Below are 12050 nucleotides of genomic sequence, written 5' to 3'. Positions count from 1 at the left end.
ATACGGTCTTGCTGCGTTGCGTTGCGTTCAGTTTCATTCTGTGAGTTCGACAGCTACTTGACTAAATGTTGTATTTTCGCCTTACGCGACTTGTTAAACTATGGTGTAGAGAATAGTTGCCTGACAGAGAAAATTGTGTCTTGGCTAACCTTGCCAGGTCTGATATCAAGAATATCTGACCCAAAAGAAAGTGCCTCGGGACGTCTTTCCCGGACATGTCGTAAAAAGTAAGTGCACACGAAGAACAAACACTCGGGTGTCGTAAAGTGACATTGTCGGCACATTTACGAGGTCCCAAAGGGTTTAAAATCGTGATCGTGATTGGCGTTTTTTGACCTTTCTGTGACCGTGATTGCCGAAATTTTCATTTCTGTGATCGTGATGCGACTTTGCCCGTGATCCGTGATTACAAAAAAAATCAAGTCTCGTGATCGTGATCGTCATTAATTTGTTTTCGTGATCGTGATGGGCATTATTGCAAAGCATTTTATTTTCAACGTACATTTTTCACAGCTGTATCACTCTACTAGAGGAATACCCGGCTTCGCCGGGGTGAATCGCGAGACAGAGACAGACAGCGTGGCGGTTCACCACATTCACCTTTGAAGGCGAAGTCCTGTCAAATGGGATTGAGAATTTTAGGGCTTATTTCTTAGCCCTATATTATCTGTTGTGGCTTCTCAAATGCCAGAACATACAGACAGATAAATGGTAAAATCGTTTATTTAACGTCACTCTGTAAAAACATTGGCGACATTTGTCTTAGATTAAGAACACACACAGGCACGCACACAAACTTTCCCTTTATGTACAGTGGTTCACCACCCTCCCGCCCCCCGCACACTCTCGCTCATCTAATTAAAAATGGTGTTAAGAGATACTTGGATATAAAATGGTATTTTTAAAAGTTCTGATAAAAATATATAGTAGCTGTATGAGAAGCAATGGCGTCAGCCGCAGCAATGTCTCTTCATATCCAGGGACCAAGTGGGTGCGTGTGCATAAGTCCAGCGATAAGTTTGGGACCTTGCCACCCAAGGTCTTTATTAAAACTTAAAAGATAGCTTAATTTTTTCTTTGAGGTATTTGGCAGAATATTTCTATTTGAGTTTATAAACTGAGTCAGGGGTTGAAAGTGGCATGAGTTCAAATCACACTCCAAAGTCAAATGAGCAATGGTGAGGTCGGATTGACAGGTGCATTTAAGCTCTAGAAATTGGTAATTCCCAGCTTCTGCCCTTAGGCGGTTAATCCTTTTTTATATTTAGTCAAGTTTTGACTAAATATTTTAACATCGAGGGGGAATCGAAACGAGGGTCGTGGTGTATGTGTGTGTGTATGTGTGTGTGTATGTGTGTGTGTGTGTGTGTGTGCGTGCGTGCGTGTAGAGCGATTCAGACCAAACTACTGGACCGATCTTTATGAAATTTGACATGAGAGTTCCTGGGATTGATATCCCCATACGTTTTTTTCATTTTTTTGATAAATGTCTTTGATGACGTCATATCCGGCTTTTCGTGAAAGTTGAGGCGGCACTGTCACGCCCTCATTTTTCAACCAAATTGGTTGAAATTTTGGTCAAGTAATCTTCGACGAAGCCCGGACTTCGGTATTGCATTTCAGCTTGATGGCTTAAAAATTAATTAATGACTTTGGTCATTAAAAATCGGAAAATTGTAAAAAAAATATTTCTTTTATAAAACGATCCAAATTTACTTTTATCTTATTCTCCATCATTTGCTGATTCCAAAATCATATAAATATGTTATATTCGGATTAAAAACAAGCTCTGAAAATTAAATATATAAAAATTATTATCAAAATTAAATTGTCGAAATCAATTTAAAAACACTTTCATCTTATTCCTTGTCGGTTCCTGATTCCAAAAACATATAGATATGATATGTTTGGATTAAAAACACGCTCAGAAAGTTAAAACAAAGAGAGGTACAGAAAAGCGTGCTATCCTTCTTAGCGCAACTACTACCCCGCTCTTCTTGTCAATTTCACTGCCTTTGCCATGAGCGGTGGACTGACGATGCTACGAGTATACGGTCTTGCTGAAAAATGGCATTGCGTTCAGTTTCATTCTGTGAGTTCGACAGCTACTTGACTAAATATTGTATTTTCGCCTTACGCGACTTGTATTACACGTGGGCATGCATTATAGGTGTTCATCTGTTTTGATGGGGCTTCCCGAATGAGCCAGCCAGAGCTTATAGCAGAGAGTCTGTAAGGCTACTGATCTCAGAAGCAGACAATGGCAGGTCTACCTCGGAGGCGCCCATGCCTTGGGCAGCTTCTTTAGCGGCTTTTTCCGCTTTCTCGTTGCCAGGCACGTTCACGTGTGCTGGACACCAGACCAGGTTAATCTCGCTTCCTTTTTTTTTATAATTTTATTTGCCAGCTCCTTTATGGCAATGACAACCCAGCAAACAATTTTACGTTGTATTCACGTTATATTCACGTTGGGTTACGTTGGGTTTACGTTGCGTTTCAACGTTTTTTTACGTAGATTTGTATGGACGAAATCACGTGGGAATAACGTTGGAAAACAACGTTGCATTTTACGTGACACCAACGTGAATGCAACGTGAATTATTGGTGGAGGTGGATTGTTCGTAAAAACATTACGTGAATTTTACGTTGACACAACGTGAATTTTTGGTCGTGGTTGTGGTTTGGTTGAAATTGCGTTGCATTTTTACGTAATGTGCACGTGAATGAAACGTAAATTTTAGGTCAAAATTTAGATGAAAAATTACGTGAATTCTACGTTGACACAACGTAAAAGATGTGTTTTGGTGCATTTTTTTCTGATAAAATTGACGTGAATTACACGTCGACACAACGTGAATTTTTGGTTGTGGTTGTGGTTTGGTTTGATTTCGACGTGAATGCAACGTTGAGAGTGAATGTAGGTTTTGGTAAATGTATATGTTACAGGCAATCCGTGAAGTTAGGAAATTCGCGTATTTCCTGATTCATTTAGGAAATTCATGTAATTCGTAAACAGCTCAGGAAATACATGAATTTCCTAAAATATTTAGGAAATTCACGTATTTCCTAAAATAAAACGCCAACAATTACATGGATTTCCTGATCTATAAATACACCCAAACAAAGGGCGCCGAATACTTGGTTTAAACAAAACTTTATTCAATGTTAATCATGACAAGAACAATGCATGGATGATTACATACTCAAGCATATAATGTAATCAAGCACATAATGCTTATGCTTGAGTATGTAATCATCCATGCATTGTTGTTGTCATGAATACGCCGAATACTTCTGTGAAATACTTTTTTTCCCCAACACGTGAGACTTTTATTATGCACAAACTGTGAACTATTCACGAATTTCCTGAAAATAAGAGACGATTTGTACACGGACTATGAATTTGTTGTCAATCTGCCAGAAAGTTGAACAAGTGTTCACAAGTTGGTGAAATGTGTTTTGATTACTTTTATTATGCTCGTTTTTTTAATCCCAATATGTTCATGTGATCGAGAGTAGTATAATTGTGTGAATAAAAGCATTTTTTTAAAACTGTTTCTCCGTGCCATGGAAGTCTCGCGTGTAAAAACAAATGCTGATGCAAGCAGATTTTATTGTGACTGAAACAAGATGGCGCAAGTTTACTTGATGATAATTCTTAAAATTTGTTTCCCACAGGAACTAGAGCCTATTAGGGACATGAGGTGTTTATGTGCTAAAAAGTTTACTTTGATCATGCTAATTGTTTTAGTCCAATATGTTCATATGATCGAGAGTAGTACAATTTTTGTGAATAAGTGCATTTTTTAAACTGTGCCATGGAAGTCTCGAGTGTAAAATCAAATGCTGATTTTACTTTTGTACTGCATTTGTTTAAACTGTTTCACCGTGCCATGGAAGTCTCGCGTGTATAAACTAATGCTGATTCAAGCAGATTGTATTGTGACTAAAAAAAAGATGACGCAAGTTTACTTCATGATCAATCAATCAATCAATATGAGGCTTATATCGCGCGTATTCCGTGGGTACAGTTCTAAGCGCAGGGATTTTTTTTAATTTTTTAATTTTATTTTATGTTATGCAATTTATATCGCGCAGGGATTATTCATGCCGTGTGAGATGGAATCTTTTAACACAATACAAGTGTACACCACGCATTCACATCGGCCAGCAGATCGCAGCCATTTCGGCGCATACCCTACTTTTAACAGCCTATTATTCCAAGTAACACGGGTATTTTGGTGGACATTTTTATCTATGCCTATACAATTTTGCCAGGAAAGACCATTTTGTCAATCGTGGGATCTTTAACGTGCACACCCCAATGTAGTGTACACGAAGGGACCTCGGTTTTTCGTCTCATCCGATGATGATTCTTAAAATGTTTGTCCCACAGGAACATGCATATTATGTTGCGGAGAAACTAAACATGCACGCAGCTTTGCAGGGCAACAGCACAGCATATTCAATCGATTTCGTTCTTTGTCCTGGTGGTCCTCTTCTCCCAGGCAGTCCTCTACGCGCCTCTTTGATGCTGGTCGCTAAACAAAGCAAAGACAGCACATTGATATTAGTGACACCAGAGCCGCCTCCATAATGTCTGGAGTAGAAATACACATCTTTTCAACTTAGGTCACTTTTTAGTAACTTTGCACTGCCTACTATGTCACTGGCCTACTGCCAACTGAGTGTTGACACTACATGTATTTCTTTTTAATATATGAAATAAAGCATTATGTCCCTTCTTCGAGCCTTGTTGTGTCAGATTTAGGCCGCAAGCCAAGACAACAAAAGACTGTGTGCCAGTGTGTATTCCTTCCATAAGAAATGAAGTATTTCAAACGAAACTTGATCGTTTCAGAACAGTTTGGGGGTATTTTATTTGTATTTGCATCATTAAGACATTTGACCTGGAAGGGAAACTGTCTTTAATCTGTGTACAATAATTAAATGTTTGTGATTGGCCAAAACACAAATAACATCCGTAACTGCTATATATATATATATAAACCAGACAGGTTCCTTTTTACATTTAGTCAAGTTTTGACTAAATGTTTTAACATAGAGGGGGAATCGAAACGAGGGTCGTGGTGTATGTGTGTGTGTGTGTGTCTGTCTGTCTGTCTGTCTGTCTGTGCGTGTGTGTGTGTGTGTGTGTGTGGGTGTAAAGCGATTCAGACTAAACTACTGGACCGATCTTTATGAAATTTGACGTGAGAGTTCCTGGGAATTATATCCCCGGACGTTTTTTTCTTTTTTTCGATAAATATCTTTGATGACGTCATATCCGGCTTTTTGTAAAAGTTGAGGCGGCACTGTCACATACATTGTAGCTAACTCATGACATTACAGCATGTGCAAACTGCATACGTGGGAAGCGTGCAAAGGTCAAACGTACCAATATTCCACAAAAAGTAAGAATCTGGGAGAGTTGATAATGCTGAAGCAACTGTTAAAATCGCATTTAAGCAAATATAGTATCGTGGGTACAAAGAAAAATATATGCTGAACATTCTTCATCTACAACATGCTAAGAGCAGGCTGTATATTTTGTGTTACGCTAACAAAACACGATGTAGATCTATTTTTCCGGCGTGAAGATAAAGGACTCATCACGGTCACGCGATACGTGTACCCGGATCCTCGAGACGTCTCACTCTACTGCACATTCGGGTCGCGAAGAACTCATCGTGGGATCGTGGTGGTTGGGGGTTGAGCGTAAGTTGATACGTTTACGTCGGACAAAAGCTGCTGTCTTTCACATTTCTGTACCCGGTTAATTGAGTCACGACTGACTTGCTATAATCACGAGTACGCTGACGTTCGAAGCAAACAGGCCGTGAAAACAGGCTGGCCTTTTTGAAAGGAGCAAGCATACCCGGACTCTTGTTCGTCTCATGCAACTGCACATCCAGATCGCGATGAACTCAGCCGAGGACCTTACTCGGCAGAAATCCAATTATGTATGGTTTTGAAAACTGAAACATTTACGCAGAACAGAAACTGGGTCTCTCTCTCTCTTTACGTTTCTATTTGTCTACCTCTGCCTCTGTCCCAGTCCGGTATCGCCATAACGGTTAGAGGGACGTTAAACAAAAATAACTACCCAACCGTCTCTGTCTTTGTCTCTCTCGATCTCCCCCCCCCCCCCCCCCTTCTGTTTCACTGTCTGTCTCAATGTCTCGCTGACTGACTGTCTCTGTCTGTCTGTCTATCTATCTCTGTCTCTCGCAATCTCTCTGTTTATAAAAGAGATAATCCAAGGTGTGTGTGTATGTATGTGTGTGTGTGTGTGTGTGGGGGGGTGTTGAATAACAACAGGGGTAGGACAGGTAGGCTAGCGCTCAGAGTAAACAAGTCGGCACAACACTGGTGGGCGAAAAGGTAATCTATGATGACAGATACACTGAGGCTTAGAACAAAGAAGTCTACACAACACTGGCTGTCATAAAAAGGCAGGCCATGGTGACAGATACACTGAGGCCCAGAGAAAAGAAGTCTACACAACACTGGCTGTCATAAAAGGCAGGCCATGGTGACAGATACGCTGAGGCCCAGAGAAAAGAAGTCTACACAACACTGGCTGTCATAAAAGGCAGGCCATGGTGACATATACACTGAGGACCAGAGAAAAGAAGTCTACACAACACTGGCTGTCATAAAAGGCAGGCCATGATGACAGATACACTGAGGCCCAGAGAAAAGAATTCTACACAACACTGGCTGTCATAAAAGGCAGGCCATGATGACAGATACACTGAGGCCCAGAGAAAAGAATTCTACACAACACTGGCTGTCATAAAAGGCAGGCCATGATGACAGATACACTGAGGCCCAGAGAAAAGAATTCTACACAACACTGGCTGTCATAAAAGGCAGGCCATGATGACAGATACACTGAGGCCCAGAGAAAAGAATTCTACACAACACTGGCTGTCATAAAAGGCAGGCCATGATGACAGATACACTGAGGCCCAGAGAAAAGAATTCTACACAACACTGGCTGTCATAAAAGGCAGGCCATGATGACAGATACACTGAGGCCCAGAGAAAAGAATTCTACACAACACTGGCTGTCATAAAAGGCAGGCCATGATGACAGATACACTGAGGCCCAGAGAAAAGAATTCTACACAACACTGGCTGTCATTAAAGACAGGCCATGGTGACAGGTACAATCATACCCGGACCCTTGTGTCGTTCGGCTCTGCTGCACATTGGGGACACGTTGTACCCGCCGTGTGCTAACAGGAGCAGAATGCAGCTATGTACCGGTCTTATTCATTACACCATATTATGGTGTTTTTCCACGCTGCAAGCTTTAGGTAAAGTTGTCACTGCATAATTATATTACCCCTTTCCAGGGGCCAACGGCCTGTAAAGTAATAATCCACTGTCAACTCTCTTTCTCTCTCTCTCTCTCTCTCTCTCTCTCTCTCTCTCTCTCTCTCTCTCTCTCTGAACGTGTGCTCTCTGTGAGTATTAGATAATTACAGCTTGCACCCCGAACTGTCATAAGTTTGATACCCTATGTACCCGTATAGCCTGATGCAATCGACCCCAGCAACCTTCCACTCTTTCCATGTGTGGTTTATTTCGTTTTGCTGTCCCCCACCTCATTCATTATCTCCTAGGCTTAGAGTTTTAAATCTGTCATCAGCTTGTGCCACTAAAGTTGTTGGTGTATGCACAATCAGTTGGAACTTGTTATTCAACAATAAGTCTTGCATCATGGTTTGATGACCAGTTTATACCGACCTGTCATATGTAGAACACCTTGTGTACTGATCGTCTGATGCAATCGACCCCGCACCCTCCCACCACCACCACCACCAGCTATCCTCTGAGTGTATGGTGTGGTCAGTGGAAAGACAAAACTGTGTACATTGATAATGACAATGACAAAATGGTATACGAAGATGGAGACGTAAGACACAGGTTAAGGGATGGTTCAAGATGGAAACGTAAGACGTTTCAAGACGGCGTCAAGACACAGGTAAAAGGATGTTTCCATCGTGGATCCATTGCTGTAAGTCGACATACACTTCCTTAGGTTCCTTATTTTATACCCTCGACAACGAAATAAATAATTTTAAAAACAAAGAAAATGAGAGCTAGAGGCAAAGATTGCGCAATCTGTACAAAGATAAAGACGTAAGACGTTTCAAAATGGCGTCAAGACAGAGATGGAGACGTAAGACGTTTTAAGATGGCGTCAAGACAAAGATTAGACTGTAAGATGTTATAAGAAGAAGATGGTGACGTAAGACGTTTCAAGATGGTGTCAAAACGAAGATTTAAACAAAACTCAAGACGTTAGACGTTTTAAAACGAAGATTTAAACAAAGATGGAGACGTAAGACGTTTCAAGATGGCGTCAAGACGAAGATTTGAACGTAAGACGTTTCAAGACGTTTCAAGATGTTCTAAGACATGGTCTCAAGACGTAAGACGTTTCAAGATGGTGTTAAGACAAAGATGTGAACAAAGACGAAGATGTAAAACGTTCCAAGACGTTCCAAGACATGGTCTCAAAACGTAAGATGTTTCAAGACGTTTTAAGATTGCGTCCTCAAGATGCGTCCTCAAGATGGCGTCCTCAACAAGGCATGAGATCCCCCTTACTATACTACTACTGGGAAGTTCGAGTGCCACCCACGATCCAAATCTACGTCAGTTGCTGTGTTCTGCCGTTCATTTTTACATTTAGTCAAAACTTGACTAAATGTTTTAACATAGAGGGGGAATCGAGACGAGGGTCATGGTGTATATGTGTGTGTGTGTGTGTGTGTGTGTGTGTGTGTGTGTGTGTGTGTGTGTGTGTGTGTGTGTGTGTGTGTGTGTGTGTGTGTGTGTGTGTGTGTGTGTGTGTGTGTGTGTGTGTGTGTGTGTGTGTGTGTGTAGAGCGATTCAGAGTAAACTACTGGACCGATCTTTATGAAATTTGACGTGAGAGTTCCTGGGTATGATATCCCCGAAATTTTTTTTCATTTTTTTGATAGATGTCTTTGATGACGTCATATCCGGCTTTTTGTAAAAGTTGAGGCGGCATTGTCACACCCTCATTTTTCAATCAAATTGATTGAAATTTTGACCAAGCAATCTTCGACGAAGGCCGGACTTCGGTATTGCTACCGCGCCAAACAGGCTCGTCACTTTTAATGCCTTTTTCACTAGCGGCGGACTACGTTCAATTTCATTCTGTGAGTTCCACAGCTTGACTAAATGTAGTAATTTTGCCTTACGCGACTTTTTAATAACTTAAACAAGTTCAAATGGACAAAAAACTAAACATCCGAGACACTAACATTTTTTACACACAATGTGCTGGTGCGCTTATCATTATGACATAACATTTCCGAAAATGTGTAACAGGTACAACTTGGCAAATTAAAACAAAAGTGAACTGTATTATGTCAGTATGATAAGAATGAATTCTGAATATAAATTAACCACCTTTGTTCAAAAGAACAAACGGGAGTAGCTCAGTTGGTTTGACGGGAACACAGAGACATAGAGAATACTCTTGCTGTGTTGTACCAAATTTACACGAGTTGTTTTTTAAAATATTGAACTGCGAGCGAAAGCAACGAGTGTAAATCTGGTACGACACAGCAAGCCATGTAGTATTCTGTTTATCCTACACACTGTACTTACGTGTATTTTACTGAAAATTTCCTGCAGTCGAGGCAGCTATACTGAAGACGCTTGTTTTGGAACCTCGATCTCTTCTAAAGCCTCGTGCAATATATTACGTCAAAGTAAAGAAACGTCACTCTGAAAGTGTGGCGTGACGTGTTAGTTCTAAAAATTCATCGAGGGTAATTAGCGAGCGCAATGTTTTTTCTATAATGACGTTCGTCTCGATGACTCTGGCATCATAAGCAGTGGAAAACAGATCCCTGCCAGACTTGTTTGATATGACCTCATTTGCATGATATACACACGTGTGATTTTAACAATTATAACAATTATTATCTTACGAGTGTCTCTCTCACGTATGTAAAATAACATAAACTATCCAGCTGACGACGGTGGCCAACTCAGCCGGACGTAATGATGTGTGACCTATGAAGTAGGATCCTTTACAAGTCCGAATGCAATTTTTGTGTCTGCTGCTCTCTCCTCGTGGACTTGAAAGCCCTTTCCATCAGTCTTTCATGACAAAGCTTGCTTTAACAATTGCCTCTTGAAAAAGCGCTGAGTGACAACTTCGGGTAGGCCTATCCTTCGCTGGCAATCTCTTGTTAAGTATGTACAGAGAGGAAGAGAGAGAGAGAGAGAGAGAGGGAGAGAGAGAGAGAGAGGGAGAGAGAGAGAGAGAGAGAGAGAAAGAGAGAAAGAGAGAGAGAGAGATACGGACAGACAGACAGAGAGAAAGAGAGAGAGAAAGAGAGAGAGAGAGAGAGGCACACACACACACACACACACACACACACACACACACACACACACACACACACACACACACACACACACACACACACACACACAGAAGGACGGACGGACGGACCGACGGTCATTTCTTTTATTTTCTCTTTGTATTTTGATATGTTTCTTTAGTGTCCTCTTGTGCTTCAAATAATGTTCTCGTCGAACCGAAACAGATAAATGTGAAGCCTTTTTTAATCAGTCTGACTTGCTCACTAATTTGTATCATTCGGGCGAAGTGGCGCAGTGGTAAGACGTCGGCCTCCTAATCGGGGGGTCGTCAGTTCGAATCCCGGTCGCTGCCGCCTGGTGGGTTAAGAGTGAAGATTTTTCCGATCTCCCATGTCAACTTATGTGCAGACTTAACCCCCTTCGTGTGTACACGCAAGCACTAGACCATAGACCAAGTGTCGCACGGAACAGATCCTGTAATCCATGTCGGAGTTCGGTGGGTTATGGAAACACGAAAATACCCAGCATGCCTATACCCAACGAAAGCGGAGTGAAGCTGACTATGGGGAACCCAAATGGGCAAACGAGCTCACATGTCACCAGAATTTCTGGAATGCTGAAGAAGAAGTATCATGCTTTTTTGAAGTATTGGAGCCTTTTTACATTTAGTCAAGTTTTGACTAAATTTTTTAACATAGAGGGGGAATCGAAACGAGGGTCGTGGTGTATGTGTGTGTGTGTCTGTCTGTCTGTGCGTGTGTGTGTGTAGAGCGATTCAGACCAAACTACTGGACCGATCTTTATGAAATTTTTCCTGAGAGTTCATGGGTATGATATCCCCGAATTTGTTTTTCTTTTTTTTGATAAATGTCTTTGATGACGTCATATCCGGCTTTTCGTAAAAGTTGAGGCGGCACTGTCACGCTCTCATTTTTCAACCAAATTGTTTGAAATTTTGGTCAAGTAGTCTTCGACGAAGAACGGACTTCGGTCTTGCATTTCAGCTTGGTGGCTCAAAATCAGAAAATTGTAAAAAAAATAAAAAAATTATAAAACGATCCAAATTTACGTTCATCTTTTTTTCCATCATTTGCTGATTCCAAAAACATAAAAATATGTTATATTTGGATTAAAATCAAGCTCTGAAAATTAAATATATAAAAATTATGATCAAAATTAAATTTTCGAAATCAATTTAAAAACACTTTCATCTTATTCCTTGTCGGTTCCTGATTCCAAAAACATATAGATATGATATGTTTGGATTATAAACACGCTCAGAAAGTTAAAACAAAGAAAGGTACAGAAAAGCCTGCAATCCTTCTTCGCGCAACTACTACCCCGCTCTTCTTGTCAATTTCACTGTCTTTGCCGTGAGCGGTGGACTGACGATGCTACGAGTATACGGTCTTGCTGCGTTGCATTGCGTTCAGTTTCATTCTGTGAGTTCGACAGCTACTTGACTAAATGTTGTATTTTCGCCTTACGCGACTTTTTTATTTTTTTTTAATTTTTTTTTTACAGTGATTAGCCTCTTTACTGGTCCACATTAGGAGCATGGGCCCTTGATAAGGACCAGTTGTGAATGTTTCTGTATTCATTTTTGGATGAATTTCTATCAAACCTAGTTTGCTCCAATTAGGCCTAAAGGCTAGCTAAAGAGAGTA

This window comes from Littorina saxatilis, linkage group LG17, assembly GCF_037325665.1.
Source record: "Littorina saxatilis isolate snail1 linkage group LG17, US_GU_Lsax_2.0, whole genome shotgun sequence".
NCBI classification, from domain to species: domain Eukaryota; kingdom Metazoa; phylum Mollusca; class Gastropoda; order Littorinimorpha; family Littorinidae; genus Littorina; species Littorina saxatilis.
The sequence above is the reverse complement of the archived record's forward strand: the minus strand, read 5'-3'. Positions refer to the sequence as shown.